The sequence below is a fragment of the Lissotriton helveticus genome, chromosome 2_1 (genome assembly GCF_964261635.1).
Source record: "Lissotriton helveticus chromosome 2_1, aLisHel1.1, whole genome shotgun sequence".
In the NCBI taxonomy this organism is placed as follows: Eukaryota; Metazoa; Chordata; class Amphibia; order Caudata; family Salamandridae; genus Lissotriton; species Lissotriton helveticus.
The window spans coordinates 1,258,090,961-1,258,115,337 of NC_136059.1; the positions used below are offsets into that span (position 1 = coordinate 1,258,090,961).

Consider the following 24,377-nt stretch of genomic DNA (forward strand, 5'->3'; position numbering starts at 1 on the left):
ATACACCGTGTTGTACTTCTAGGACGCCTGTTACTTGGTTGCAGCCAATAAACGCGATCTTTGACTTCACCTAGAAGACTCTGAGTTTCTGTAGTCTGAAACAGGAAGGACCCGAAGTCTTAGGGTGTGTCCCTGGCACCGCTGGGTTCTGAAAAACCCAGTACTTCAGTTGGCGCCCAACGTGGGGCGATTTTAGCGGTACCGGTCCAAGCCAGAGGTTCGTGAGGAGCTTCGTGTGAAAATTCTGGAGGAAGGCCGCCACTTCATCGACCCCTGCATGTCGACGTGGTCCGAAAGTCTTTACTGCGAGGTTCCCCGCTTCCCGACGGCTACGAAGGACAGCTGCCCTGACTATCACCCTGTTTTGGACCCTTGATGATTGGTAGAGCGAAACGAAAGACGAGTCTTCTGGTGACGTCATCGATACCTCAGTTAAGTATAAGTGGAGCGTCTCCCAGTCCTTAGTTTGGTTCTTAGTTTGGGTATCCACTTGGGATCTTTGATTTGGAACTTGCAAGTACCAAAGCCGAGGGACTCGTGTATTCACGAGACTATCGTATTTCGATAATCCTTTGAAGTTTGAAGCTAGACTAGAGAGCGAAGATGCCTGGTCTTAGCAGACTTGGAAACTTATTTTGTCTTGGTTGTAATAGGGATTCCCGATTGGAGGACTCGTGTCCGGTTCCTCCGATTGGAACTCCAACCTATGAGCTCTATGTGAAACATGGCGTAGGTCCAATCACATATAATGAAGTATGGATTCGATACACCAGAAAGGATGGTGTTTTAAAATGGCCCCAATATGGTAGTTTTGACACAGAGATATTAGATAATCTAGAGGTTAGACTTTTTAAGAAGAAAGCCCGGCCGGCGATGTTTGACTCTTTCCGCCTATGGCGAAAGGAAGCCTAACAGAAAGAATTTAAATTAGCTAAAAAGAATAAAAGAGAAAAGGGTATTTCGATAATGCAAGCTGCTATGCAATATAAAGATGATGAGGAAGAACAAGCGAGTGAACAGTTGCACAGGCAACGTAAAATGGCGATCTATAAATGCTATCCAGTTTTGTCACCTCTCCAGCAAGATGCAGCAAAAGAACTTGAGAAAGATCCTTTAATGTCTAATTTATTGAATTCGCCACCCCCCTATGCGCAGAGTGCTACTGCACCTCCGCAACCTTTAGTTGTGCAACCTGCGGTTGTTGTGCCCCAGGTTCTTCCACAACCGCCAGCTCCTCTTCAGTTGGCTCCTACTGCTACGGTTCAGCCTCCTCAAGGGCCGCTGACTTTGCTACCTGCTCACCCTGTACTCCTTACGACTTTGCCTATTACACCGACTACCTCTTCTGATATTCCTATTGTTACTGCGTCTGCATCTGCATCTGCATCTGCCTTGCCTCACTCTGCTTTTACTCCTGTTCTTTCGTCGACTTCTCCTTCTGTTCGGCAGAGAATGACTGATACAGTTGCTAGTCTTCTGTATCCTCTTTTTGGGGCAGCAAGCCTGACCCCTGCTTCAACACACAAACAGTTGCGTAGTCAAATGCCCGACTCTAGAGAGCGGGAAACATTGAATTATTTGGCACACAAATGGGTTACAGACCCCACAAGATATGAGCTAGATTCTGTTATGGATGTCTTCCATCAGCGGGAAGCACCAAAGCAGAGATATGTTTTTGAGAAAATGTGTACTTTTCTTTGTGAGGATTTAGAGGAAAATGATTTGGAGCCCAATCCGCCTGAGTTATGTCGTATGCGGTTCGAGTTTGCAAAGAGCACAATTGTGGGTTCCGATGTTAAGAAAGCAGTTGCGACATTGTTGTCGTTTAGGAGTGAAGGTGTTTCTCGGTCATTGTTTGAGCCTGATCCCTCTGTTAGGAGGAAAGCGAGACAGTACCCCATGAGAGAAGTTCCTCCGGTATGGAAGGAAGAAGTTGCAGCTGATGTCGCTAATAATATCGATGCTATACCGGCACATTTTCAGCGTGTTTTTGTCCATGTTCCTTGGAAGCGAGCTGAAGTTTCGGCCCTTAAGCAGACTTTGCCTGATCCCCGTAAAAACCCTGCTGGATATTACAAGGAATTATCACAGACTGCAGACTCATGTATTATGAATTTGGCAGATATCGACATGTTGTTTAGAAATGTTGTTCCACAGCCTTTATGGGGTTTGATTCGTCACACAGATCATGCGCAGGAGTTAGGTGATACCTGGGCTAATATTTCTGCTGCAGATGGTCGACAAGTTGGTGGTGCTAAACCTGAGCCTGTAGTTGCAGAACTCCCTGGTAAAATCGTTACTGTTAGATCTGGGGGTCTCTAGTTGACAGAGGTAGGTACCACTGTCCAAATAGGGACCCTTGCTTCTAGTCAGGGCAAGGAGATAACCATCTGAGATAACCCCTGCTCACCCTCTAGGTAGCTTGGCACAAGCAGTCTAGGCTAACCAGAGGCAATGCGTAAAGTATTTGTACCAACACTCACAGTAACACAGTGAAAACACCACAAACTGACTCCACAACAGTTTAGAAAAATAAGGGTATTTTTAATCTAAACTACACAAGACCAAAACGGCAAAAATCCAACATACACAGTTCAAGAATATGGTTTCAAAAGAGTTCTTAAGGTTGCGTTAAAATTCTTAGGTTGCAATAGAATTCTCTACGATGCGATAGAATTCTCTACTGATGCGTGAAAAGTTCACAGTTGCGTCACGTTTACTCACAGTACCTTTTAGTTGCAACAAAGTTCCAAAAGCAGAAGCTGGTGCGGTGGAAAACAAGCGATGCGTTGCTCCTGAGACCCTGGGGAGGCGATGCGACAGCCCCGCTGCAGCAGCGGGCGTGTTGCGCCGAATCCGGTCTGAATGGGGAGGAAGGCCACTTGTATGGATTCCGGTGCGTAGGTTCCGTAGGAAGTCTGTTCTCGCAAAGGGACGATGCGACGATCTCGTAGGGGCTGCGACGATCTCCGGGGCGACGATGCGCGGTCCATCGGTGATCCTCTCTCTCGCAGCTCCTCGATGCGATGGTTCTGCGACGATGCTCGCAGCGACGTGATGCGGTCCGCAAGCAAGCGGTGCGGCGTTCTCACCCAGCGACGACAGGCTCTGGGACGACTCTCGCAGCGATGTTCGATTCTCCCGCACCGGTCTGGTGCGTCCCGCAAACGAAGGATGCGACGTCTCTGGCAGCGGCGTCAGGCGCTGCGACGATCTCGACCTCTGTAGCGGCGGGAAACTTCTCGCACTGTCGGGGATGCGATCCGCAAGCGAGCGATGCGACACTTTTCAAGTTCAAAAGTCACTCAAGCTTAGTTTCAAGCTTCCCAGCTCAGGTACAACTTCCAGAGGCCCCACAACTGGATCAAGCACTCTAGGAAGGACAGAACTCTCTCAGCAGAGTTCAGGGAAGCTGGGGGTGAAGTCCTTTTGTTCCTGGGACTTCAAAACAGGGAGCCAGCTCTACTCAGGCCCTTGGAGATTCCTTCAAGACAGGGGACACAGCTCAGCAGCAAAGTCCTTCCCCTCTCCTTGGCAGCAAAGCAACAGGTCAGTCCAGCAGAGCAACAGCAGGACAGTCTTCCTTTTTCAGTTTCAGCTTTCTCCTTGGCAGAGGTTCCTTCTTGATTTCCAGGATGATCTAATTTTCTGTTGTCAGGGGTCCTGTACTTATACCCCTAAAGTCTTTGTTCTCTTGGTGCATGTGGGCCCTGAGCCCGGTCTAAACCAGTTCTGGGTGGATCCTGAGCACTTTGTTTTGCTGGCTGCATCTTTCTTTTCAGAGTGAGGGGCAGGGTCCTCAGCCGCCCAGCAGGGGGGTGGAGCCAGCATTGTGGAAGGCAGGCACAGCCCTATTCAGCCCAGGTGATAACTCCTCCCACCACTCCAGTTGCAAATGCAGTCATTCAGCCTAGTGCTGACTCATCCAGCCTCCTGGGGAATCCCCCAGCCCCTGTCACTCTCAAACCAGACAGTCAATACACAAACAGGCCCAGGCACACAGAAGGGTCAGACAAGAGAACAGCAACTTTCTAAAAGTGCTGTTCTCAAACACAGGATTTAAAAACAACCTTTCCCAAAAGATGTGTTATTAAATTCTGAGTTCAGGGATGCTAGATACTTATGTCCTATCTTGTTCCTATGGGAAGAAATGCTGTTAACCACTGTAGCCAGCATCCCCCATGTTAACCTATGGAGCAAGATAGCCTTACAGTAGTGAAAAACGAAAATGGCTGCCATTCACTACCAGAGCATGTCACCTGCATTAGTACATGCTCTACCTTTTACATACACTGCACCCTACCCAGGGGGGTACCTTGGGCCTTCGATAGGGGTGACTGATGTGCACGAAAAGGGAAGGGTTAGGCCTGGTCAGTGGGGATACTGACCAGGAGGACATGGCAGTTCTAAACTGCACACAGGCACTGCAGTGTCAGGCCTGAGACATCATTTTAGGGCTACTCCTGTGGGTGGCACAATCAGTGCTGCAGGCCCACTAGTAGCATGTGTCATCACCAGCCCTGGCAAACCCAGTGCATTTTACTAGGGACTTCATGGTGATACAAATATGCCAAACATGTATATTCAATCAGAATAACAATTTACACAGGGAGCACTTACACTCTGGCACTGATCAGCAGTGGCAGAGTGTCCAAAGCATCTAAACCAGCAAAAACGAAATCCAGCACAGCATCAAAAATACAGGAGGTAGAGGCAAAAAGATAGGGGAAACCACGCCAAAGATGCCAGGTCTAACACGTGTCCCCTCCAGCTGAAAGTGGGGAGAACTGCCCACCCTCTTGGGAGTTCTCTTCACTAAGGCGGAAAAACCTGGACAGACCATCAGCATTGGCGTGTTCTGTGCCAGGGCGGTGTTCCACCGTGAAGTCCATTCCCTGTAGGGAGATGGACCACCTCAACGGTTTTGGGTTCTCATCCCTCATTTGCATTAACCATCTGAGGGGCCTGTGGTCGGTCTGAACGCGGAAGTGAGTCCCAAACAGGTAGGGCCTCAACTTCTTCAGAGCCCAGACCACAGCAAATGCTTCTCTCTCAATCGCACTCCACTTCTGTTCCCTGGGGAGTAGTCTCCTGCTAATGAAGGCTACCGGCTGGTCTCCTCCCTCCTCAGTGATTTGTGAGAGTACTGCTCCCACACCATGCTCTGAAGCGTCTGTCTGTACTATGAACTCACTGGAAAAGTCAGGTGCCTTGAGCACCGGTGCTGTGCACATGGCAGTTTTCAGGGTTTCAAAAGCAGTTTGGCAGGCGTCAGTCCAGTCAACTCTTTTGGGCAACTTCTTGGAAGTGAGTTCTGTCAAGGGGGCGACAATGGTGTCATATCCCTTGACAAACCGTCTGTAATACCCGGTGAGTACTAAAAAGGCTCTCACCTCTGTCTGGGTCTTGGGGGGCTCCCAAGCCAGTATGGTATCAATCTTTGCCTGTAGGGGCGCCACCTGGCCGCTCCCCACTTGGTGTCCCAAATACACCACAGATCCCTGCCCTATCTGGCACTTGCTGGCCTTGATAGTGAGGCCTGCCCTTTGCAGAGCCTTCAACACTTCGCAGAGGTGTTGCAAATGTTCCTCCCACGTGGAGCTGAACACAGCAATGTCATCCAGGTATGCGGCGCTGAATTCCTCCTGCCCGGTCAGTACCTGGTTAACCAGTCTCTGGAATGTGGCTGGGGCATTTTTCAACCCAAAGGGCATGACTCGGAACTGGAAGTGCCCCTCTGGCGTTGAAAATGCTGACCTCTCTTTGGCCCCATCAGTTAAGGCATTCTGCCAGTACCCAGAAGTCAAATCAAATGTACTGAGGTACTGGGCAGCTCCCAACCGATCCACGAGCTCATCAGCTCTGGGGATGGGGTGTGCGTCAGTCTTCGTGACCGCATTAAGCCCACGGTAGTCCACGCAAAACCGGAGTTCTGGAGGGCCACCGGGCGTAGCAGCTTTCTTGGGCACCAAGACCACTGGGCTAGCCCAGGGGCTGCTGGAGGGCTCAATCACCCCTAGCGCCAACATCTTGGAAACCTCTTCCTTGATGCTGGCCCTGACCTTGTCAGCTACCCTGTAAAATTTGTGTTTCACAGGCAGACTGTCGCCAGTGTCCACATCATGGACGCACCAGTTGGTGACTCCTGGGGTCAGGGAGAACAGGGAGGAGAACTGACCCAACGCTTGGCGACAGTCACTCTGCTGCTCTGGGGTCAGGGTGGGCGAGAGGACCACACCATCCACTGACCCATCTTGCTCCTTAACTGCCAGGAGGTCAGGGAGAGGATCACTATCCTCTTCCATTCCTGCATCTGTAGCCATGAGCATAGTCACTTCAGACCTCTCAAAGTGTGGTTTGAGGCGGTTCACATGCAAGACTCTCAGGGGCTGCCTGGGAGTCCTCAGGTTAACCAGGTAGGTTACCTCACTCTTCCTTTCCACCACCTCATATGGCCCAGTCCACTTGTCTTGGAGCGCACAAGGCTCCACTGGCGCCATCAGCCACACTTTCTGCCCAGGTTGAAATTCGACCAGAGTGGTATTCTGGTCGTACCATCTTTTCATTTCTTCCTGGCTTGCTTCCAGGTTCGCCTGAGCGAGCTTCCTGAAGCGTTGTGTCTGGTTGCGGATGGCCAGCACATAGCTGAACACATCCTGGGGGGTTTTCCCATGGGACTTTTCCCAACCCTCCTTCACCAGTGAGAGAGGTCCTCTAACAGGGTGGCCATACAGGAGTTCAAAGGGACTGAACCCTAAGGACTTCTGAGGTACCTCCCTGTAGGCAAACAACAGGCATGGTAACAAGACGTCCCACTTCCGTCTCATGGGCTCCGCTAGGCCCATAATCATACCTTTCAGGGTCCGGTTGAACCTTTCAACCAACCCATTTCCTTGAGGGTGGTAAGGAGTGGTGAACTTATAAGTTACCCCACACTCCTCCCACAGAGACTTCATGTACTTAGAGATGAAGTTGGTACCCCGGTCGGAGACCACCTCTCTGGGGAACCCCACACGGGAAAAGATCCCCATCAATGCACGGCCCACCACGGGTGCTGTGATTGTCCTGAGAGGGACTGCTTCCGGGTACCGGGTGGCATGGTCCACCAAGACCAGGATGAACCTGTTGCCTAAGGCTGTCTTGGGGTCCAGGGGCCCTACTATGTCTATTCCCACCCGCTCGAAAGGGGTGCTCACTACTGGGAAGGGTTGAAGGGGTGCCTTCAACTTCATTCCAGTCTTGCCACTGGCTTGACAGGTTTGGCAAGATCTGCAAAAGGAACCAACGTGCTTTCTCATCTGGGGCCAGTGAAAGTGGGTGACAAGCCGGTTCAGGGTCTTGTCTTGCCCCAGATGTCCTGCAAGAGGCACGTCATGAGCCAGACCCATTAGGAAGTTTCTGGAGCGCTCGGGTACCACCAGCACACGGGCTGCACCGGGCTCAGCAAACTTAGGCTCGCTATAGAGTAGGTCCTCTTCCCAGTAGATAAAGTGATCTCTGGCTGCTCCACCTGCTGCCTGATCTATAGCCTGTTGCTGCAGACCATCGAGGGAAGGGCATTCCTTCTGCGCCTGGCAGAACTCCTCCCTGGAGGGACCACCTTCCTGCTGCCAATGGGTCAGCTCAGGTAGGTCTCCCAGTTCGGCCACCTGTTCCCCTGTAGGTTCCAGGGCATCCCCCTCAGGTTCTGCTTCCTCCTGGACCGTGGGAACGGCTGGGGCTGGTTTCCCGCGCCCTCTGCCTCTTCCTCTCCTGGCAGGTCTCTGGGCCACTGTTTCAGGCTCCAGTTCTGCTGAATCACCCTTACTGGCTGCCATAGCACGCGTGGTCACGCAGATCCACGCAGGCAGACCCAACATTTCCAAATGAGTTCTGTGCTCCACATCCTTCCATGGAGAACTCTCCAGGTCGTTACCTAACAGACAGTCTACAGGCAAGGCATCACTGACAACTACATCCAAGAGACCAGAGACTCCCCCCCATGCAAAGGGAACACGTGCCAACTTGCAGAGGCGCACTGAGCTGTCAGCGGCCACTACAGGGCGGAGCGCACCAGGGATGATTTGCTCTTCAGACACCCACTGACACCTCACGGATGTCACGCTGGCTCCTGTGTCTCTCAGAGCCTCAATCTCCCTCCCATTGATGGTCACCTTCTGCCCATATTTCTTAGTGTTAGAGGGCAGTAAGGTTTCCTGGACCACCTCTTGGTCTCCTAGAGAGACAAGGGTCATAACCGCTAGCTCCCCCCAGTCACTAGAAACCAAATCCCCTCCCAAAGCTACACTAGCTAACGCTGGGGCGGGGGCACCAGTGGGTGCTTGCTTCTTCTTGGGACATTTTGGAGCAATGTGGCCCACCTCATTGCAGTGATAGCAGGTAGGGGGGCCCTGGTTATTCCTTCTATCTCTATTGTCCCGCCTGCCCTTAGAGGGCCATGGCTGTTTAGCTTTGGGGGGTTGGGATTCCTTTCCCTGGAAACTATTTTGGGGCCCTTCTGAGAACTCCTTTTGATTACCCTTGTCCCCCCCACTCTTCTGCTGGGGACCCTGCCCACCTTTGGCTGTGGTACCCACAATTCCTCTGTGGACCCTGGTACTGGTCCAGCGGTCCGCCTCCTTAGCAAGCTCAATGGGGTCTGTCAGCTTGCTGTCTAAAAGATGCTGGTGCACCTCTGGAACACAAAGACTACTCAAGTGCTCCCAACTGATTAAATGCAACAACCCCTTAAAATCAGTTACTTTACTGCCCTTCATCCAACCTTCCAGTGCACGTAAGTACAAATTCACACACTCCATCCAAGACTCAGACTCTCTCTTCTTGGAGTTCCTAAACTGCAGTCTGTACTGCTCAGGAGTAAGGTCATACCTGAGACATAAGGCCTCCTTCATATTGGGGTAGGTCATGGCACCTGCTAATTCTAAGGGCTCTAGAGCACTCCTCCCAGAAGCCTCAAAATGTTTCCACAGGCCCGCCCCCCAATGCTGCTCAGGCACACCATTCATCTTCAATGCAATTTCATACGAAGTGAACCAGGCATAAATATCCTCACTCCTATGGTAATTCTGTACCAGGTCTTTGGGAATATATACTTTACCCCCATGCACTGGCTGCGCGCTGCCACCATTAGAACTGGCATCCACCTCCTTGGCTTTAAGATCCAGTTCTCTCATGCTCAACTCATGAGCCAAAAGCAATTTCTTTTCCTCCAAGGCGCGGGCACATTTGCTCTCCTCCGCCGCCTTTTCTCTCTCTTTATCCATTTCCAATTGCTTCATTTTCATTTTCATGACCTCCAACTCATACTCTCTCACTCTTTGATTCTCTTGTAACTCTTCTGGGGAGAGGCCCCTGCTGGAATGGTTGCTGCCAGCTCCTGCACCTACTTTGCCCACTGGCAAATCTGTGACTTGAAAACTGTTTTCTACATCCACATCATCATCTCCCTCTTGTGCCTCCCAATGGGCCTTCAAGATTTTCTGCAGCTCCTCCTTTCTATAGGCGCTCTTTATGGGGCACTCAAACTCAAGGCAGAATTTCCTAAGTTGCTCAACTTTGTATGAATACAAATCTCCAATGGCAAACTACATCTCTACTTCTGCCCCCTCACTGAGTGCCTTTCCTTTCGCAGACATGATGTTTTGAAGAGTTACTCAAAAATAGAATCAAAAATCAAAAACCAGTAGTATGCGGTGGCGTAGTGGTCTGCACTCACTAGTGATGTACACCAATTACTGTGGGTCAAGTACAAATACAAGTTCAAATCCCACCGCCTGACCACCAATGTTAGATCTGGGGGTCTCTAGTTGGCAGAGGTAGGTACCACTGTCCAAATAGGGACCCTTGCTTCTAGTCAGGGCAAGGAGATAACCCTCTGAGATAACCCCTGCTCACCCTCTAGGTAGCTTGGCACGAGCAGTCTAGGCTAACCAGAGGCAATGCGTAAAGTATTTGTACCAACACTCACAGTAACACAGTGAAAACACCACAAACTGACTCCACAACAGTTTAGAAAAATAAGGGTATTTTTAATCTAAACTACACAAGACCAAAACGGCAAAAATCCAACATACACAGTTCAAGAATATGGTTTCAAAAGAGTTCTTAAGGTTGCGTTAAAATTCTTAGGTTGCGATAGAATTCTCTACGATGCGATAGAATTCTCTACTGATGAGTGAAAAGTTCACAGTTGCGTCACGTTTACTCACAGTACCTTTTAGTTGCAACAAAGTTCCAAAAGCAGAAGCTGGTGCGGTGGAAAACAAGCGATGCGTTGCTCCTGAGACCCTGGGGAGGCGATGCGACAGCCCCGCTGCAGCAGCGGGCGTGTTGCGCCGAATCCGGTCTGTATGGGGAGGAAGGCCACTTGTATGGATTCCGGTGCGTAGGTTCCGTAGGAAGTCTGTTCTCGCAAAGGCACGATGCGACGATCTCGTAGGGGCTGCGACGATCTCCGGGGCGACGATGCGCGGTCCAGCGGTGATCCTCTCTTTCGCAGCTCCTTGATGCGATGGTTCTGCGACGATGCTCGCAGCGACGTGATGCGGTCCGCAAGCAAGCGGTGCGGCGTTCTCACCCAGCGACGACAGGCTCTGCGACGACTCTCGCAGCGATGTTCGATTCTCCCGCACCGGTCTGGTGCGTCCCGCAAACGAAGGATGTGACGTCGCTGCGACGATCTCGACCTCCGTAGCGGCGGGAAACTTCTCGCACTGTCGGGGATGCGCTCCGCAAGCGAGCGATGCGACACTTTTCAAGTTCAGAAAGTCACTCAAGCTTAGTTTCAAGCTTCCCAGCTCAGGTACAACTTCCAGAGGCCCCACAACTGGATCAAGCACTCTAGGAAGGACAGAACTCTCTCAGCAGAGTTCAGGGAAGCTGGGGGTGAAGTCCTTTTGTTCCTGGGACTTCAAAACAGGGAGCCAGCTCTACTCAGGCCCTTGGAGATTCCTTCAAGACAGGGGACACAGCTCAGCAGCAAAGTCCTTCCCCTCTCCTTGGCAGCAAAGCAACAGGTCAGTCCAGCAGAGCAACAGCAGGACAGTCGTCCTTCTTCAGTTTCAGCTTTCTCCTTGGCAGAGGTTCCTTCTTGATTTCCAGGATGATCTAATTTTCTGTTGTCAGGGGTCCTGTACTTATACCCCTAAAGTCTTTGTTCTCTTGGTGCATGTGGGCCCTGAGCCCGGTCTAAACCAGTTCTGGGTGGATCCTGAGCACTTTGTTTTGCTGGCTGCATCTTTCTTTACAGAGTGAGGGGCAGGGTCCTCAGCCGCCCAGCAGGGGGGTGGAGCCAGCATTGTGGAAGGCAGGCACAGCCCTATTCAGCCCAGGTGCTAACTCCTCCCACCACTTCAGTTGCAAATGCAGTCATTCAGCCTAGTGCTGACTCATCCAGCCTCCTGGGGAATCCCCAGCCCCTGTCACTCTCAAACCAGACAGTCAATACACAAACAGGCCCAGGCACACAGAAGGGTCAGACAAGAGAACAGCAACTTTCTAAAAGTGCTGTTCTCAAACACAGGATTTAAAAACAACCTTTCCCAAAAGATGTGGTATTAAATTCTGAGTTTAGGGATGCTAGATACTTATGTCCTATCTTGTTCCTATGGGAAGAAATGCTGTTAACCACTGTAGCCAGCATCCCCCATGTTAACCTATGGAGCAAGATAGCCTTACAGTAGTGAAAAACGAAAATGGCTGCCATTCACTACCAGAGCATGTCACCTGCACTAGTACATGCTCTACCTTTTACATACACTGCACCCTGCCCAGGGGGGTACCATGGGCCTTTGATAGGGGTGACTGATGTGCACGAAAAGGGAAGGGTTAGGCCTGGTCAGTGGGGATACTGACCAGGAGGACATGGCAGTTCTAAACTGCACACAGGCACTGCAGTGTCAGGCCTGAGACATCATTTTAGGGCTACTCCTGTGGGTGGCACAATCAGTGCTGCAGGCCCACTAGTAGCATTTGTCATCACCAGCCCTGGCACACCCAGTGCATTTTACTAGGGACTTCATGGTGATACAAATATGCCAAACATGTATATTCAATCAGAATAACAATTTACACAGGGAGCACTTACACTCTGGCACTGATCAGCAGTGGCAGAGTGCCCAAAGCATCTAAACCAGCAAAAACGAAATCCAGCACAGCATCAAAAATACAGGAGGTAGAGGCAAAAAGATAGGGGAAACCACGCCAAAGATGCCAGGTCTAACAGTTACCTACATGAAGACTTTAATGCCTGCTATGCGAGTGAATTGGGACAAATTGTCTGCATGTAAGCAGAAGAAAGAGGAAACCGTGTCTGATTTCTTCACTAGGTTTGAGGAGACCTTTATCGACCACAGTGGTCAAGACATGAGTACAGAAGGTGGCCAACGGTTGTTCGTTGACAAGTTTGTGCATAATTTACTTCCTGAGTTGCGCAAGAAATTGAAAGATTCAGAGAGTTCGTGGGCCGTTTCCTCATCAGCACAGATACTGGCTACTGCGCAGTATTACGAAAATAGAGACAAGGACGAGAAAGATAGAGTAGAAAAGAAAACTAAAGAGTTAAAAACTAAAGTTCTTTTACAGCAAGCGTATCCGCCTCGTGGTGGCCAGCGCGATTATCAGCAACCTCAGCAATTTCAGAGAAACTCGCAAAGGTTCGAGTTTTCTCAACCACGATTTCCTGTAGGCCCTAATCAGTGTGCATATTGTAAAGAAGATGGTCATTTTAAAAGTAGTTGCCCTGCTTTGTTACAGCGTACGAATGGTGTTTCTACTGCAAGAGGTCGAGGTGTTCCACAAGCGCCTAGAGGTAGAGGACGGGGAAATTTCCCCCAGAACGCGCGCCCATTTCCACCTCAGAATTCAATGAATAGTTTTGATCAGCAGAATAACGCGTCTGGTACTATGCTGATGACTACTATGCAGAAGATGAGAATATGGAAGGTAATGATTGCTAGGACAGCCATAGACAAAGAGAGGGAGTTGTTTCAGTTCCAGTATGTCAGAGTGGACCTTATGTTGAGGTGATTACATCAGGTGTGTCAGAGCCTTTTCTGTTGGATACTGGTGCTTCAAAGAGTTCTATTATGCATTTTAAACTCCCTGGCGCACCTTTGTCTGGCGAAATGAATGTTTCAGTAGGTTTTTCTGGCGCCCCGGTTAGGAACCCGATTTCTAGTCCTATGTCCCTTTCTGTTGGACCTTGTGAATTAGAAGCACCCCTTATTCTGACAACAGGTTGTGGTGAAAACTTGTTAGGATTGGACCTGTTGAAAAGATTGTATGCAACTTTGTATTGTTCTCCTTCGGGAGTACAGCTTACACTAGGTAGGAAAGTAGTCTCCCCAATGTATTTGTCAAAGGATAAACTTCCGACAGAATTGTCGCTTCTTCCTGATATTCTTTGGGCTACTGGTCCTAATGATGTGGGTCTTTTGGAAATACCGCCATATGTTGTGACATTGAAAGCCAACGTTAAAATGCCACGAATTCCCCAATATAAAATCTCTAGTGAAGGTGAAAAAGCGTTGCTAGCGATCATTTATGTTTTAATTGAAAAAGATGTAATTGAAGAGACAAGAGGCAACGTTTGCAATAGTCCTGTTTTGCCTGTTTTGAAGCGTACTGACCCTTCTCAGCCACCCGTTTACAGTTTTTTGATTGATCTTAGAGAAGTGAACAAAATCGTTGTGCCACAATTTTCAGTCGTTCCTGATATCACTGCCCTATTGACTATGATTCCAGCTTCCGCGACCTGGTTCTCGGTGATTGACTTGAAGAATGCGTTCTTCAGCATCCCGATTGCAGAGGAGATTAGGAATATTTTCGGCTTCAGTTTAGGAGGTCGAAGCTTCCGCTTCAAACGCGCTCCCCAGGGCTACTGTGAAAGCCCATCAATATATAGTCAAGCTTTAAAAACACAGCTTGAAACGATTGTTTTACCTGATGGCGCTACACTCATTCAGTATGTTGAGGATTTGCTTGTTGCTGCAGATACTAAGGAAATCTGTAAAGAAGCCACGTTGTCGTCGTTGCGTCATTTGTCTGATTTACATCACAAAGTGTCTCTTTCCAAATTGCAATATTGTCGACAAGAAGTGACCTACTTAGGTCATCTCTTATCGAAGGAGGAAAGGAAACTGACCCCAGAAAGAATTCAGGCAATAGCGAAATTGAGTGTGCCTAGGACACAGAGAGAAGTGCGTGCTTTCTTGGGCATTACATCTTACTGCAGACAATGGATACCGAATTTTTCTTTGTTGGCCAAACCTTTGGTGGCATTAACTTGTAAAGATACACCGAAACCCCTCCCATGGTCTGAAAATTGTCAGAAAAGTTTTTCAGAATTGCGTGATGCATTATGTTCGGCTCCTGTGTTGGGTACCCCCTACTACAGTAAGCCCTTTACATTGTATGTCCATGAGAAAGAAGGTTGTGCATTGTCAGTGTTGACACAGTTGTTCGGAAACAAGCAGCGTCCATGCGCGTATTTTTCGTCAACTTTGGACCCGGTAGCTAAAGCATTGCCAAGTTGCTTAAGAGCCACAGCGGCAGCAGCTGTTTCTATTCGGCAGTCTGCGGGTTTAGTGATGAATAATACATTGGTTGTGATGGTTCCACATGCAGTGGTCACGTTGTTAAATAGGACCAAGACACAGCACTTAACTAGTGCTCGATTGTCAGGTTATGAGTTGACACTTTTAGAGAGTCATGTACACATAAAGTGATTCAACACGTTGAATCCAGCTACGTTGTTGCCAATTGTAATAGAGACAGATGCTTCTGAACAGCATGATTGTTTTCTCAGAACAGAAGACGAAACGAAAGGGAGAGTAGACCTTCAGGACACTCCTCTTGTGAAGTGTTATGGTACCTTATGGGTGGATGGTTCATGCTTCAAGCTTCCGAATGGTGATACGACTGCAGCATATGCTGTTGCATACGATTGTTGAAGCTGCACGTGTCCCACATAATTCAGCTCAAGCAGCAGAGTTGATTGCACTTACAAGAGCGTGTGTGTTATCAAAAGGAATGAAAGTGACCATATATACTGACAGCCAGTATGCATTCGGTGTGGCCCATAGTTTTGGACGATTGTGGAAAGAACGTGGGTTCCTGACTTCGCATGGAGCTAAGATACAGCATGGTCAGTTGGTGAATGAGCTTCTCGAGTCACTTACTGCCCCTGCAAGTTGCGATTGTAAAATGCAGTGCACACAAGTAGGTGACTGATGATGTTGGTCGTGGAAATGCATTTGCTGATGAAGTCGCAAAAGAAACAGCAAGGGATGTGATGAGTCGAATTTATGTTGCAGGCCCTGCAAGATGGGTTGGTGACATTGGAATGTGTGAAGACACCATAGAGAGTGTGAAGTCTATTCAAGCTGAAGCTACAGAGAAAGAATTGAGTGTGTGGAGAGAGAGTACGGGTAAATTGGATGCAGGATGGTTCATGCTTCAAGCTTCCGAATGGTGATACGACTGCAGCATATGCTGTTGCATACGATTGTTGAAGCTGCACGTGTCCCACATAATTCAGCTCAAGCAGCAGAGTTGATTGCACTTACAAGAGCGTGTGTGTTATCAAAAGGAATGAAAGTGACCATATATACTGACAGCCAGTATGCATTCGGTGTGGCCCATAGTTTTGGACGATTGTGGAAAGAACGTGGGTTCCTGACTTCGCATGGAGCTAAGATACAGCATGGTCAGTTGGTGAATGAGCTCCTCGAGTCACTTACGTTGCCCCTGCAAGTTGCGATTGTAAAATGCAGTGCACACAAGTAGGTGACTGATGATGTTGGTCGTGGAAATGCATTTGCTGATGAAGTCGCAAAAGAAACAGCAAGGGATGTGATGAGTCGAATGTATGTTGCAGGCCCTGCAAGATGGGTTGGTGACATTGGAATGTGTGAAGACACGATAGAGAGTGTGAAGTCTATTCAAGCTGAAGCTACAGAGAAAGAATTGAGTGTGTGGAGAGAGAGTACGGGTAAATTGGATGCAAATGGTTGTTGGGTTGAATTGTCAGAACATCAGCGATGGTTGTTACCCGATGCATATGTGCTTGCAGTGGTTACAATGGCCCATGGAATGGCTCACATCAGTGTGAAAGGGATTTGTAAGTTGTTGGCTCCAGTGTGGCAAAATGCGAGAATCCCAAAATGCGCAGAGAATGTAGTCAAGAATTGCATGGTGTGCTTGAAATACAATGCTGGTAGGGGAACCCCCAACTCCAGCTGGTCATTTTGCGCCTCCAACGTACCCGTTAGAGGTTTTGTAGCTAGATTTCATCCACATGGAAAGGTGCAACAATTTGAAATACGTACTCGTTCTTGTTTGTGCCTTTTCGAGATGGGTAGAAGCATATCCCTTAAAGGACAACACTGCCTTGTCCACAGCTAAAGCCCTTGTCAAAGAATTTTTCCCCAGATTTGGAATGCCGAGAATGGTCTGGAGTGACAATGGGAGTGAATTTGTAGGACGAGTGATGAAGAAAGTATGTGAAGGGCTAGGCATCCAACAGAAATTCCACGCTGCAAATCACCCCCAATCAGTTGGACTAGTAGAATGCTACAATGGCACATTAAAACTAAAATTGGCCAAAATCCAAGCGAGCTCTGGTCTTAAATGGCCTGACGCTCTGCCTTTAGCACTCCTATCAACAAGAATGACTGTGCATTCGCGAGTGGGACTTAGTCCATATGAAATAGTGTTCGGCCGTCCGGCCAACATATGGGGAGTGCCAAGGCCGACAAAATTCAGTGAGATGGAACACCCTGTACTGCTTGATTATTTGTATGAATTGACGGCTAAATTGCGTGTTTTACACCAACAGGTTCACGATACTCTGCCTCAGGTCTCTGAAGCTCCAGGACATCCTATTACTCCTGGATCCTGGGTTTTGGTGAAGAATTTCCAGCGGACAAAGAATGATCAGCCCCGATGGACAGGCGCCTACCTAGTCCTGTTATCAGCAAGATCAGCTGTGCGAGTAGAAGGGAAAAAGAACTGGATCCACGGCGTACACTGTCCCTTTGCCTCTGCCATACGACCGGTGGGTCCAGGAGGGTGTTGCTGACTCTGAGACTGAGACTGTGCCTCGTTTTCTACCTTTCAGTAATGCACGCATGAAAGGAACAATTTCTGAACAGGAAAGTGACAATCTTTTGCAAGGAGTTGTGCCACCGTCAATTCAATTGGACACTGCAGAGCCTGAACTGCTGTTTCAATACCAGACATTACCTGGAAAAAGGCGCTATAACCTGAGGCCGAGAGCTATGGACTAATACATTTTTCTTTCCTTTACTATTTTTGAAAGTGCAGCGCTCTCATCTGAGAAACTTTTTTATTTTTGTTTTTCGAACCACCATCCGGGTTCAGCTGTAGGGTCGCGGTTGCCCAAGTCTTTGGAGTGCAGCTGAAGACGTTAGGTCGACAGTTCTGGTTGGTCTAAGGGAGTTGCCCTGGACTGACAGAAGCATTCCTTAGCATAGAACACCCTACCACCGCGAGCAGCATTTAGAGAGGATGGAGTTTTTCGAGATGGAGAGACCTGCCATAGAGGTGAACTTTAAAGCTAAAATATGTAGAATGATGACCAAGAAACGTTTTTTGATATTATGCATTTTCATGTTGTTGATGTTTTTTATAGGATATGTTTTATTCTCTTTTCGAATTACATTTGCACCCACTACACTGCCCATACCTCCTCCTACTGTTTCCTCGCATTCTTTCCACCCTTTTCCTGAACATGAGTCCGTTAGGAGATTAGAATTTATTAATAACTCCTTCGTTCAGCTTTTGCACCAACACCAACTAGTAATGAACACGACTAACTGTTGGGTGTGTGGTCTTATGCCTCACATAACGGATAAAGGTATCCCTTATCTGGTCCTGCCTTTCAGCCATAATGGTTCTGTGTGGGCATACAGAGCAATGTTCATCTACGCACATGAAGTCTACCCCCTACGTTCTGAAAAAGACAATCCAAAGAATAGTGCTCTAGTTAAGGGTATAGTAGATATGATTAGGGAAGATACTTCCTATGAGACTATCCCAAGAGATGAGACACTAGCATCCATTGGATGGAACGTGACCGGATATGGAGTTACTCTGGGTGAGAAACAGCGAGCTAAGAGAACCTCCCCGATTTGGATTATACCCCATCAGGGTCACCTATGTCTGCAAGGTAATGGCAAGAATCCCAGAGCTCAGTTAGGGAAAAGCATCTGCACTGAGACATATGTTTTTGCGTCCCAGACTTCCCCTTCGTTCTTAGCAGCTAAGGGTACCTATTTCATCTGCCATGATAGAGCCTATACATGGTTGCCCCCTGACTTTTCGGGCACGTGTTTCGTTTCGTTCCTGTTGCCTCCCACCTACACAGCTGCGGCAGATTACCACAAGACAAGGATAGTTAGAGGTGTCTTCAGTAAAGTAGACACTGCAGGACAAGAATTTGGAGACTTCTCTAAGGGTTTTCTGCCGTTTTGGGGACCCATGGTTAACAGCAGGAACATAAGGCAATTGACGAGGGTGGTTGAATCCACCGTAGATGAAACTGCAGGTGCCCTTAGTAACTTGACTGCTGAGCTCCAGTCGGATCGCCTTATGACCCTTCAGAACAGGGTCGCGTTAGACGTCATACTTGCAGACCGAGGTGGGGTATGTAAAGTGATCCAATCGAGTTGCTGTGTTTTCATTCCAGATAACGCTCCAACAGTGTACCAGGCCATCTCCAAACTACATAAGATCTCTGAATCTATTCATGTGGATAAAGGAGATTGGTCGTTGATGGGGTGGTTTTGGGAACTGTTATCCGCCTGGGGATGGAAGATTCTGATGGTCATTGGGATGATCTTAGCCATTCTTTTCCTGTTCTGTCTATGCGTACAGTGTGCTCCTGCTATATGTGGCCTCTGTGCTACATTGTGTGTAAGGAAACCTGTATCGAGGGACGAGCTAAGTAATAGGATGATGCTACAGCAACATCTCAATGACTTTAGGAATATAGACCTGGACTCAGATTAGCGTGAGGATAGGTTGATTGCCTATGTAAGGGCAAAAGGAGGGTCTGTGGTACTGAAAATTTTGGACCTGTGTCAAACATATTCGTATCATGACGAATTTGATATCAGCAGGCCGAGAATGACTAGTGGACTATGCACAAGCATTTTCGTCATATTCGAGTGACGAAATCACCCTGTATTCTAAGTTTTCGCCCAGAACCCTCGGGTTCCATTTTGTGAATAGCAGCCATTTTGTGGTTGCCCTCACATAGGCCGGTGACTAAGGCCATTTACCGAGTCTGAAGGACACGTTCACCTTCGCTGACTCCTTCACGACCTGGGCAAGCTGGCTCCACTGCCCAAGGCCAAAACCTGTTCGGTCAGTTTCTCTCCCAGTGGCCGGTCGAGATAGTATCAAGGCACAACATGCCATAAACCCTTCATCGCACACAAACCCTTCCTAATCTTACACACACCTGCCTCTGTTTCTTTCTTTATGACTTGCTTTACGAGGAGGAGGCACCCGTTTTTATTAGGGTTTCGTCGATATCTGATGAAAAATACTAGGCCTTGTCGGGTAATTGATTGTGGGCTGAACAAACTGAAATATGGGCTTGTCATCATGACTCTGCTTTTTCTTTGTATTGAAAATATGTGAATGGTCAACTGTAAAATAAGGAATGTTTGCCTGAAGCATAATATTTTGTGTAAAAAGAGAAGGCTGGCTTTGTAAGATTGAGCAGTCTCCTGAGAATATACACTGTGTTGTACTTCTAGGACGCCTGTTACTTGGTTGCAGCCAATAAACGCGATCTTTGACTTCACCTAGAAGACTCTGAGTTTCTGTAGTCTGAAACAGGAAGGACCCGAAGTCTTAGGGTGTGTCCCTGGCACCGCTGGGTTCCGAAAAACCCAGTACTTCAGCACTGAGAAGTGAGATCACTGTGAATGCAAGTTTCCTAATGCAGGCGACTACCTGGCACTTGCAAGTGATTGCTACAAATGCAAGAATAAGGGTCTCTTTAGCAAGGAATCCATACTACTATTATAAAGAGAGAGCTGAAACCTTTGAGGCCGGTAAACTCAAGAAGTACAGCACCAATCACAACACCCAATACAGCATTGGAAAGGGGAGTTGCAGCAGATTGACATAGGCTATACAGGTGGCCACCATATACATTAGAAACGTCAAAGAACCTTAGGGGTAAAGTAGTCCTTGTGGGCGTGGGCGTTGGTGTGGGCGTGTTGGGGCGTGTCGTGGGCGTGTCAAACTACACACATTTTACTTTGCGGCCGTAACCGTTGTCAGAGGGGCGTGGGCGTGTCAAACTACACACTCAGAGGGCCATGGGCGTGTCGGGGCGTGATCGTAGCCATGTCAAAGTACAAACATTATACTTTGTGAGAGGGGCGTACCACAACAGCGTTCTCAGAGGGACGTGCCACAAATTTTATAACAAAAACCTGGCCGCGTCATTCAGTAGCGCGCCTTTCCATTCACGAGTTATAATCACTTCTCACACGTCCGTATAGAAGACACAAGGTGCGCCGCATTCACGCACATTGCCATTCAGGCGGCGTTAATAACATATGTTGCGAAGCAACCTTTGTGGGCATAAGCGTTACCGATCTCAACCGGGGATAAACGCAGGCGTCTCAGAATGCACACGCCCACACGTCTCAGAATGCACACACCCACACACAACAATGCTGAACACCACTTACACCTCACGAAAACGCTAATCTCACTGTGATGAGATTAGCGTTCGTGCACGTTGTGAGGTGTGCGTGCCCTTCAGCGTTGTTGTGTGTGGGCGTGTGCATTCTAAGACGCCTGCTGCATTGGAAAGCAGTGAGGTAGCGTTCGGCAAAGTTTGCAGTCCTTCAGGTAAATCTTTTTTATACCCGGACAACGTTGGGACAGGCAGCTAGTGTAGACATAAAGTCCCAGCAGGTACTTTCCCAAATGCTAGTGTCTCTGCAAAGCATTCAAATAGTTCAAGGGATCACATGCTTAAATCACATCATTGCACTTGAGAGACCCCACACTGAAGAAAAATCCACAAGAAAAACCTCCATCTCTCCAAGGAATGTGATTCTACGAAATGCTAAGATGTCTCCATCTGTAAAAGTGTGATGGCTAACAGTGGCGGCACCTCCGCTAAGGTGGAGGAGTGTCGCCCCACTGCTTTTTTGTAGTGAAACAAAGGGAAAATAAAATAATAATAACTTGCGTTATTATAATTTGTATTTTCTCCTACTTCCGCAGCTTTGCAAGAGGGGGCGGAGCAGAGGAGGAGTGGTAGGCAACACCCTCATAAATGCGCAATGACTGCTTGCCTGCCCTCTCGGGCCGCACAACACAGTCTTGCACACTTTGCATGTTCTCCATGCAGGCTGCATTACAGCCTACATGGAGAACATGCCCCGACCTCCAGTCAGCGTCTGAGCGGCAAAACAAGGTGCTCAGACCAATCACAACGCTGCTAAGGCAGCATTGTGTTTGGCTGACTTGGAGCCTGGGTGTGCTGCCTGTTGAGGCCAAGCGAGGAAGGACTACGGAGGAGAGACGCGGCGAGGAAGCAGAGAGAAGGTACTTTTAATTTTTTTTTATACCCACTTCCCCACCCGTCCTCCCTGCCTCCTGCCCACCCTCTACCTCCGCTGATGGCTAAAGACAATGACATCGCAGAACTTGTTCTGGATATTAAGCAATCCTAGTGGAAGAATATCCTTTTTCTCACTGACTCTGGTGGGCTTCTAATACTGTAATGATACCTAGTTCACCATGTTAACAAGTGTAATTTCACTTAAAACATATACCTGTGGAGATCTTCTCTCATGGCTCTTGTGAGTTGCTATTCAACAGCGGAAACAACTGTGCTTCTCTTTTCCTCTAAGGCTGGCATGGGATAGATTCTTGATGTTCAAGGGGAAATATAGGATGCCAGTAGCGTTTTCAGACTGCCATAAGTTTAGCGAACTCCATGTACACTGTTGAGTAACTGCTAGAAGAGAGTGCTCAGAAAGCTCTGGCATTGTTGAAATGCTACAGGAATATGCCAAAGCTTTGGCATGTTAAAGGACCGATAAAACTACACATCAATTAAAAAAGTAAAGCCAATAGGGGTGAGAGTGCGCGCTCTACAAATACAGATTGATAGCTCATAACTTCAAGCACATTTCTTTCAACACACAGAAGTAAGTAGAAACTGAGACTGAGAACCTCCTCCTGCAAGATATCATCAAACCCGCACAAGGAGCGATACCCTGGGTATGTTAATGTTCCCAAATAACAGTCCCATGGCCAGATTAGTATTAATGTGGGCTTGCAGCGACCTACACCTGGTTTTCTGGAGAGAGAGAAAGATGCCTGGTCTCTAGGATCCAAGATGTGAAACATCATCTGAAAGGTACTCAGCTGTTTTCAAACAGGACTTGAACAAAGGTTACCATTCTTAGAACTGGGGACATTGTCACAATACATTACTAACAGATGTGCATCAAACATCAGCCTGTTTTGTACTCAGTTTAATGCCATCCTGGTATAAAGTCCGCTGCTGAGGTCTTTCAAGTAAACAGAAGGTGATTGAGTGTCTCCCACACTACCTGATTTACAGTGATGACAGTCTATTGTACAGTAAATCTCCACAGGGACAAGTTGATACACTGGCTTCAGTTTGTAGAGCTTTGGCTCCACAAACGCCAAAGCCACACGTGCCTGGACCCCTTATCGGGTGATTTGCCGTGTTTTATACATCCTGATTGATTGACAGACTCAAACCTCACACTTAATCAAGATATGGATGGAATTAGACAGGTTGTACTGAAATGTGCGAGAACGCATTAAAGATGATCTGCTTAAAGTAGCTGCCCGCAGGTTGTTTTCCATTCTCACAAATCTAATATTCCTGTGATCGAGTCATAGCATAGCTGCCTACTAGGCAAGTTAACTATAGGATTTTACTTCCGTAAGTGTCTCACTGAGAGAACTGACCAAGGAGAGACATTATGTTCAGTGGTCTCGAAACTAGCAGTGTGTACTTTGCTCCACAATTAAATCAGTGTGAATGCCAAGCATATGGATTTGGAACCCATCCTTTTTTTGCAGTTTTATATAGTGCAAACTCAACTCAAAGGTATTGGAGCTCTAACATGATCACCAGTTACATTACACAAGGTCACATTAATTTTTTTTAAGCACAGGAAAATGAAGTGATATGTCAAAAATCACAGTTTGTTGATCCAACGTGAGACTCAAACCTGGTTCCCCAGTTCCAAAGTCGGCAGCCACGGCTGCAACACCGCATCCTCCTTACTCAGTGTAAACATGATCCTGGGGTACCTGTCAAGGTCTGTGCCTATGCCAGTCAAAGCCTGGTCAATCCTGAGTCTGCTTGCTTGGAAGCAGAGAGAGAAAGAAAGGGTAGCAGTGGTGTGGGTGGGAATTTCAAAAGGTTGCTTCAAAACAGGCCATAAACCCGTGAAAGATCATAATCCCAATGACTTGTTCTCTGGTTTCCCAATGGAAGAAACCTTATGAACGTCTTTGTTGAGGAATACCTATGACATTTTGTAAAACAGGCAAAACTTGAATTGATAATCTGAAATTATTTTGCAAGCCATGCAGAAATACTGCATACTCATCCCATTGACTGAACTTATTCAACTAAAATGATGGAGTGATCTTGAATACTACTAGGAAGTGCATAAAGTTCACTGCAGGCTTTGTTCTTGTTCTGCTGGATGAGCACTGTCAGCTCTTACAATCAAATTCGTAGCTGTGTCTTTTCTATACAGTTTACTTTTTATCGAATCCCCTTCAACGAACAATTCTACATCCAGGAATTCTATTTTACTCTCTTGATTTCATTGACTGAAGGGGAGAAGTATGGAATTAACGATGTGGCAAGCCTATTGGGGGTGGAAACAGACTATAGTTGTACTAGCGGGTTACATCTAACTTCTAAGTTTGTACCTCAGGGACAGCAGTGTGCAGCAATTGACTTATTTGTGCAGAAAACATTGGAAGAGATCCATAGAGTTGAGGACAGTCAGGCGAAGGGGGACAAAAGAACAAGAAAAAAATGGAAGGACAATTTAACACCTCAGGAACGGTGTGCCCTGAAGAGTCTAACAGATGAGGATAATATAGTCATTAGAGAAGCTGATAAGGGGGGGAACATCGTAGTTCAAGATAAAGATGACTATTGTCAGGAAATTAGAAGACAGCTATCTGATCAGAACTGTTATTGTAAACTTAGGATTAACACTACAGTTGAGGCATTGAGAGGCATTTCTGAGCGTCTATTCTCATGGAAAGAAGTGGGTATATTGGATGATGCAGAATTCAGATATTTAAAAGTA

General features: G+C 47.8%; 1 long non-coding RNA gene across 1 annotated transcript in view; it reads right to left on the reverse strand.

The window, feature by feature from the left end:
* LOC144818617 (uncharacterized) overlaps window positions 1-24,377 on the reverse strand; it is a 106,003-nt gene that overhangs the window by 10,858 nt on the left and 70,768 nt on the right. The gene's annotated exons all lie outside the window — the stretch shown is intronic.